The sequence below is a fragment of the Megascapheus bottae genome, chromosome 2 (genome assembly GCF_031878675.1).
Source record: "Megascapheus bottae isolate mThoBot1 chromosome 2, mThoBot2.hap1, whole genome shotgun sequence".
Taxonomy (NCBI): Eukaryota; Metazoa; Chordata; class Mammalia; order Rodentia; family Geomyidae; genus Megascapheus; species Megascapheus bottae.
This window is the reverse complement of record NC_143510.1, coordinates 11,816,610-11,822,533: the sequence shown is the minus strand read 5'-3', so window position 1 is coordinate 11,822,533 and position 5,924 is coordinate 11,816,610.

The window sequence follows — 5,924 nt, the reverse complement described above, 5'->3', positions numbered from 1 at the left end:
CCAAAGGCATAGTGGCTATTTCTCCAGGAGATAGAATAGCACAATTATTACTTCTTCCTAGTCTCCATGAGACTTTCCCTGCCAGGCAGGCCACCAGGGGAGACAAAGGCTTTGGATCCACCGGCGTGGAACTGGTGTGTATTTCATTAGACTTGAATGAAAGGCCTACTGTGGAACTAGAGGTAGATGGAAAAAGAATCATTGGACTTTTAGATACGGGAGCAGACCGCAGCATTATAGCCAAAAAGGACTGGCCTCGGGGACGGCCAGTGCAGGCCTCTGATCAGACTCTGAGAGGTCTAGGCTATGCGAGGGCCCCTGATGTCAGTGCTCGGCAATTGAATTGGAAAGATGAGGAAGGACACTCAGGAACCATTCAGCCTTATGTTCTTGAGCTTCCGGTCTCACTGTGGGGCCATGACCTAATGAAAGAGATGGGCTTCTGTCTCAGCAATGATTATTCACCTGCCTCCAAAGACATGATACTACAGATGGGATATTATCCTGGCCGTGGACTGGGGAAGAAGTTGCAGGGCCAAAAAAACCCTATTGAGGTCCAGAAAAAATTAGGCAAACATGGGTTGGGTTTTTCCTAGGGGCCGCTGAGGAACAAGTCCCCATTACTTGGAAGACGGTGGAACCAGTATGGGTGCCTCAGTGGCCATTAACCTCCGAGAAATTAGCAGCAGCCCAAACCCTTGTGAAAGAACAATATGACTTACATCATATTAGGCCCTCTGTGTCACCTTGAAACATACCTATTTTTGTTATAAAGAAGAAGTCTGGAAAATGGCGATTATTGCATTATCTGAGAGCCATTAATGCCCAAATGCAAATTATGGGCCCCATACAAAGGGGATTACCTGTGTTGTCCGCCCTTCCCGAGCACTGGCCCATCATAGCAATAGATATTAAGGATTGCTTTTTTTCCATACCCTTGCACCTCCGAGATTGTGAACGCTTTGCTTTTACTGTGCCATCTTGTAATCATGAGGATCCAGATCAAAGATGTGAGTGGATTGTTTTGCCTCAAGGTATGGCAAATAGCCCAAACATGTGTCAACTATATGTGGGGCAAGCTATCCACCCTATTAGACAAAAGTATCCAACTTTGAAATGCATCCATTATATGGATGATGTTCTCTTAGCCGCAAAAAATGAGGAAATATTGAATGAAGCATATGGTGAATTAGTTAACACCATGCAACAATGGGGATTGCATGTGGCCCCAGAGAAAGTTCAATTAGGAAGGGTAGTAGAATATTTGGGTGCAAAAATTATCCCCGTTTCTGTGATGCCACAGAAGTTAACTTTGAGAATAGATAATTTGAAAACCTTGAATGATTTTCAAAAATTGTTAGGAGATATTAATTGGATAAGGAATTATTTAGGTATACCAAATTATGAGTTGAAGCCCCTTTTTGATGTTCTTAAGGGCAGTTCAGATTTAGCTTCCCCTCGGGTCTTGAGTGAGGAAGCCCGCTCAGCCCTTGTGAAGGTAGAGAATGCACTTAGTAATACTATCCTATGTAGGTTGAAGGAGGGTGAACCCTTTTCCTTGTGTATAATTCCCTCTTTTTATCAGCCCACTGGTGTTTTATGGCAAAAGGGCCCTTTATTATGGATTCATCCTCGAGTGTCCCCTGGAAAGTCCCTTGGATACTATCCTGATGCGGTTGCCCTGTTGGCATTACAGGGTATCCAGCAAAGTATTCAATTTTTGGGACAAGCCCCCAATGTACTTGTTGTTCCATATACCTCTCAACAGGTACAGGTTTTATGTGCTGCTGTTGACAATTGGGCTGTTCTTAAATGCTCCTTTAATGGAAAAATTGACAATCATTATCCAAAGCATCCTTTATTGGGATTTATAAAGGAACACCCAATTATTTTTCCAAAAATTACCGTACAAGAACCTATAGCAGATGCTCCCAATATCTTTACTGATGGGTCCAAAACAGGCTGTGGTGTGTATGTAGTTAACACCCAACCCCCAGTTCAACATCAATTTACTCCAGGCAACCCCCAAGTAATAGAATTAATGATTGTTTTAGAAGTTTTTTAAAATTTTCCTGGTCCCTTTAATTTAATTTCTGATTCTGCTTATGTAGTAAATGCTTTGAAAGTGTTAGAAGCCGTGGGCCTATAAAGGCGACTGCATCTGTTCACTCCCTATTTGTTCAACTTCAAATATTAATATGGCAGAGAAGAAGTCCATTCTTTCCTCTACATATCAGAGCCCACTCAGGTCTTCCAGGTCCACTTACAGCGGGAAACAATATGGCAGATGTTTATACTAGAGCCCCATGGATCCTGTCAGTATCCTCTTTGGATAGAGCCAGAGAATTCCATCAGACCTTCCATGTCAATTCTCGGGCACTACGGGCCCATTTTTCCTTATCCAGGGCAGATGCCCGTCAAGTAATTTTGGATTGTCCCAAATGTGTTATTCACCAGCACCCTCCTAGTGTTGGGGTGAACCCACACGGGTTACTTCTGTTGAAAATTTGGCAAATGGATGTGACTCACATACCCGAATTTGGACGTTTAAAGTATGTTCATGTGTCTGTGGACACCTGTTCTGGTGTCATTCATGTCTGACCATTGTCCGGAGAAAAGGCCCATAATGTTATTGCCCACTGCCTTGAGGAATGGGCAGCCTGGGGCCTCCCACAAATGTTAAAGACGGACAATGGTCCTGCTTACACTGGAAAGCAATTCACCTCCTTTTGCGCCCGTATGGGTGTTTCCTTAATTCATGGCTTACCTTATAATCCTCAAGGCCAAGGTATTGTGGAACATGCTCACCGCACTCTTAAGGAACTTTTACAAAAACAAAAAGGGAGAGAGGGCTTAGCCCCTACTCCAAAAGAGAGAATATCCCTGGCTTTATTTACCTTGAATTTTTTGAATTTGGATATCCATGGCCGTTCTACGGCAGATAAGCACAGCTCTCCAGCTGCCCCCAAATTTAGGGACTGTAATGTAGAAAGATGTGATCACGGGGTGCTGGAATGGCCCCGACCCCGTGCTGGCATGGGCACGAGGATCTGCATGTGTTTTTCCGCAGGACTGCCTGGATCCGATGTGGGTGCTTGAACGACTTATACGGAAAGCCAAAAATGGAGAAATGCAAGACACTGCAGATACTCCTCCTTCTGATGATACTGTGCTTGACAATTCAGCGAGGGAGTGCAATACTGAGATGGGGGATCCTGTCAGCCTTTCCGAGACCCATGCCCGTAAGATATGATGCAGCTTTATTCCCTCGCCTTTTTACCACTAATAAGACACTTAATCTCCCATTTTATCCTTTAGATAAGGAGGAGGCAGGGATTGGGGAAGAGCGCAACATCACCCTACTAGGAACTTTGTGTTTCACCGTAACTAATGAGACAGGGAGTAATATCACTTGTATAGGGCTCCCTCAGTCAAAGGCAGCATACTTTAGGGGCTGGCAAGGGTCCTCTGGGTCTACGGAGGTTTGGGCCAATGTGACAGGTTTCACATATGCTGCAAATTTATCTAAACAATTATCAAGTTATCTTTTAGGAAATTGGACTGGAGAATTTGATGTATTAATGATGCGGTTGCGGACTGCCATTAAGAGTGTGAATTCTACCCGGGTTGATGAAACTCTACTGCAGGATGTTTCTTCCTGGATCCTGTCGGCAGTTGGACACCTGAAAGAGTGGGCGGGAATGGGATCTCTTGTGGGAATTTTGGCCATAATTATCCTATTGTGCCTGTGGTGTATTTGCCGCATTAGGAGCCTCCATCGCCGGAACATGGCTATGTTGGTCCAAGCTTTTACTGCCATAGAAGCAGGACAGTCCCCCAATGTGTGGTTTGCCACACTTAAAGAGTAAGCGCAGGATGCGAGGCAAGCGCACTGCACTTGGGAATCGCATCCCAGCGCGAGCCCCAAGAAGAGCATGTCAGGGTGCATGTGGGTTGATGCCCAAAATCCCACCTCTGTAAAAAGGCATTGGAGAGGTCTGGTAGTCCTTGGGAAAGGTACCGCCCAGGTGAAGACCAGTGCACGGTCCTGAACAACAATTTTTAGCAGAGCCCTGACCTCTACTCTTGCCTGCTGCTTAATAAATAAAAAAGGGGGAGCTGTGGGGAGCTGCGAGGGCCGCGCCTTAAAGATGGCGCCAGTTTCCGCCTTCCGTCATCCCTACGGCGAGTGCTCTCTGTGAAAACAACTCCTTATATGGCTAAGTTTTGGCTTTTGGTTTGCTTCCGCGTAGTTGGCCCTATCGGCATCTCCCACGTGGCTTTTCAGGATTGGCCAGGCAGAGGTCTTATAAGACCGGGGATAGTCCCGGGGAGAAGAAGAAGAAGAAGAAGAAGAAGAAGAAGAAGAAGAAGAAGAAGAAGAAGAAGAAGAAGAAGAAGAAGAAAGAAGGAGAAAAGAAGAAGCTTGTTAAGGGTTCCTGAATAAACCACTTGGAGAAGAATCCTGTGTCACATCTTCCTTGCTGGTCAAGGCGGAAGCGACAGTTAAGCACCTGCAAAAAACTAAAGTTGAATCCTTATATGTCACTTGCACCAGAATTAATTCCAAATGGATCAAAGACCTTGAGATAAAAGCAAATACCTTCAAAACATTATAGGAAGGAATCAGAGCAACACTAAGACTCCTTGCCACAGGTTGAAACTTTCTTAACAAAGACCCACAAACACAACAAATCACAGAGTAGGAGATCTTCACTAGCCTTACAACAGAAATGGACTAATATCTACAATATTCCTACAGGTTAAAAAATTGAATCACTCCAAAACAAATCTTCAAAGAAAGAACCATCCAATTAAAAGGTGGGCTGAAGTCATAAAGAGTGACATCTCTAACGAGGAAATAAGAATGGCCTATAGACATATGAAAAAATGATGAACATCTCTGGCCATAAAAGAAATGCGAATCAAAACAGCTCTAAGATTCCACCTCACTCCAGTTAGAATGGCCAGGATCAAGAAATCTAATAACAACAGATGCTGGAGGGGATGTGGCCAGGAGGGATCACTAGTACACTGTTGGGAGTGTAAACTTGTTCAATTACTCTGGAAAGCAGTATGGCATTTCCTCAGAAAACTGAACATAGAGTTCCCCTATGACCCAGCAATTACACTCCTTGGCATTTATCCAAATGTCCAGAAACAAAGGCACACTAAAGCTGCTAGCACAATAATGCTCATTTCAGCATTATTCATCACAGGTAAGATATCAACCAACCCAGATGACTCTCAGTAGATGAATGGATCAAGAAGATGTGGTATTTATACACAATGGAATTTTATCCAACCATCATAAAGAATGACATCACCTCATTCGTAAGGAAATGAAAATACTTTACCAATATCATATTAATTGAAGTACTCTAAACCCAAAGGATCCTAGGCTTCATGGTTTCTCTCATTGGCAGAGGATCACGGTAGCGCAAAAACTGTATGCATAAGGTCATACAGGATATGTCTAAACAAAATGAACTGTAGGTTTATGATACAAGAAGTTCAGCTTTGTGATTGCTGCTCTTAATGAACTATGTGATGTTATTTCTTTTTTTCTTCCATGTATGGTTAATCTCATGAGGTTACTGTATCTGAATTTGTATAAAGGTATAATGGATATACACTTATTTGTTTATTTGAAATAGGGAATGGAAGAGGGAAAACAAGATGACTGTAGGGGGAGGGAAAGGGGGACAAAAACATGAGAAGAGGTACCAAGTTTCATGAAACAATGTACCCACTACCTAATGAATGTAACTGTACCCCTCTACACATTATCCCAACAATAAAACACAATAAAAATTAAAAAGATGTCTACACATAAGCTGCTTTGTTAAATTGCAAAAAATTGAGTGCATAACCCAAAATGATGACAAGTAAGGAAAGGAGTGTCTTGATAGGGCTGCATGAGA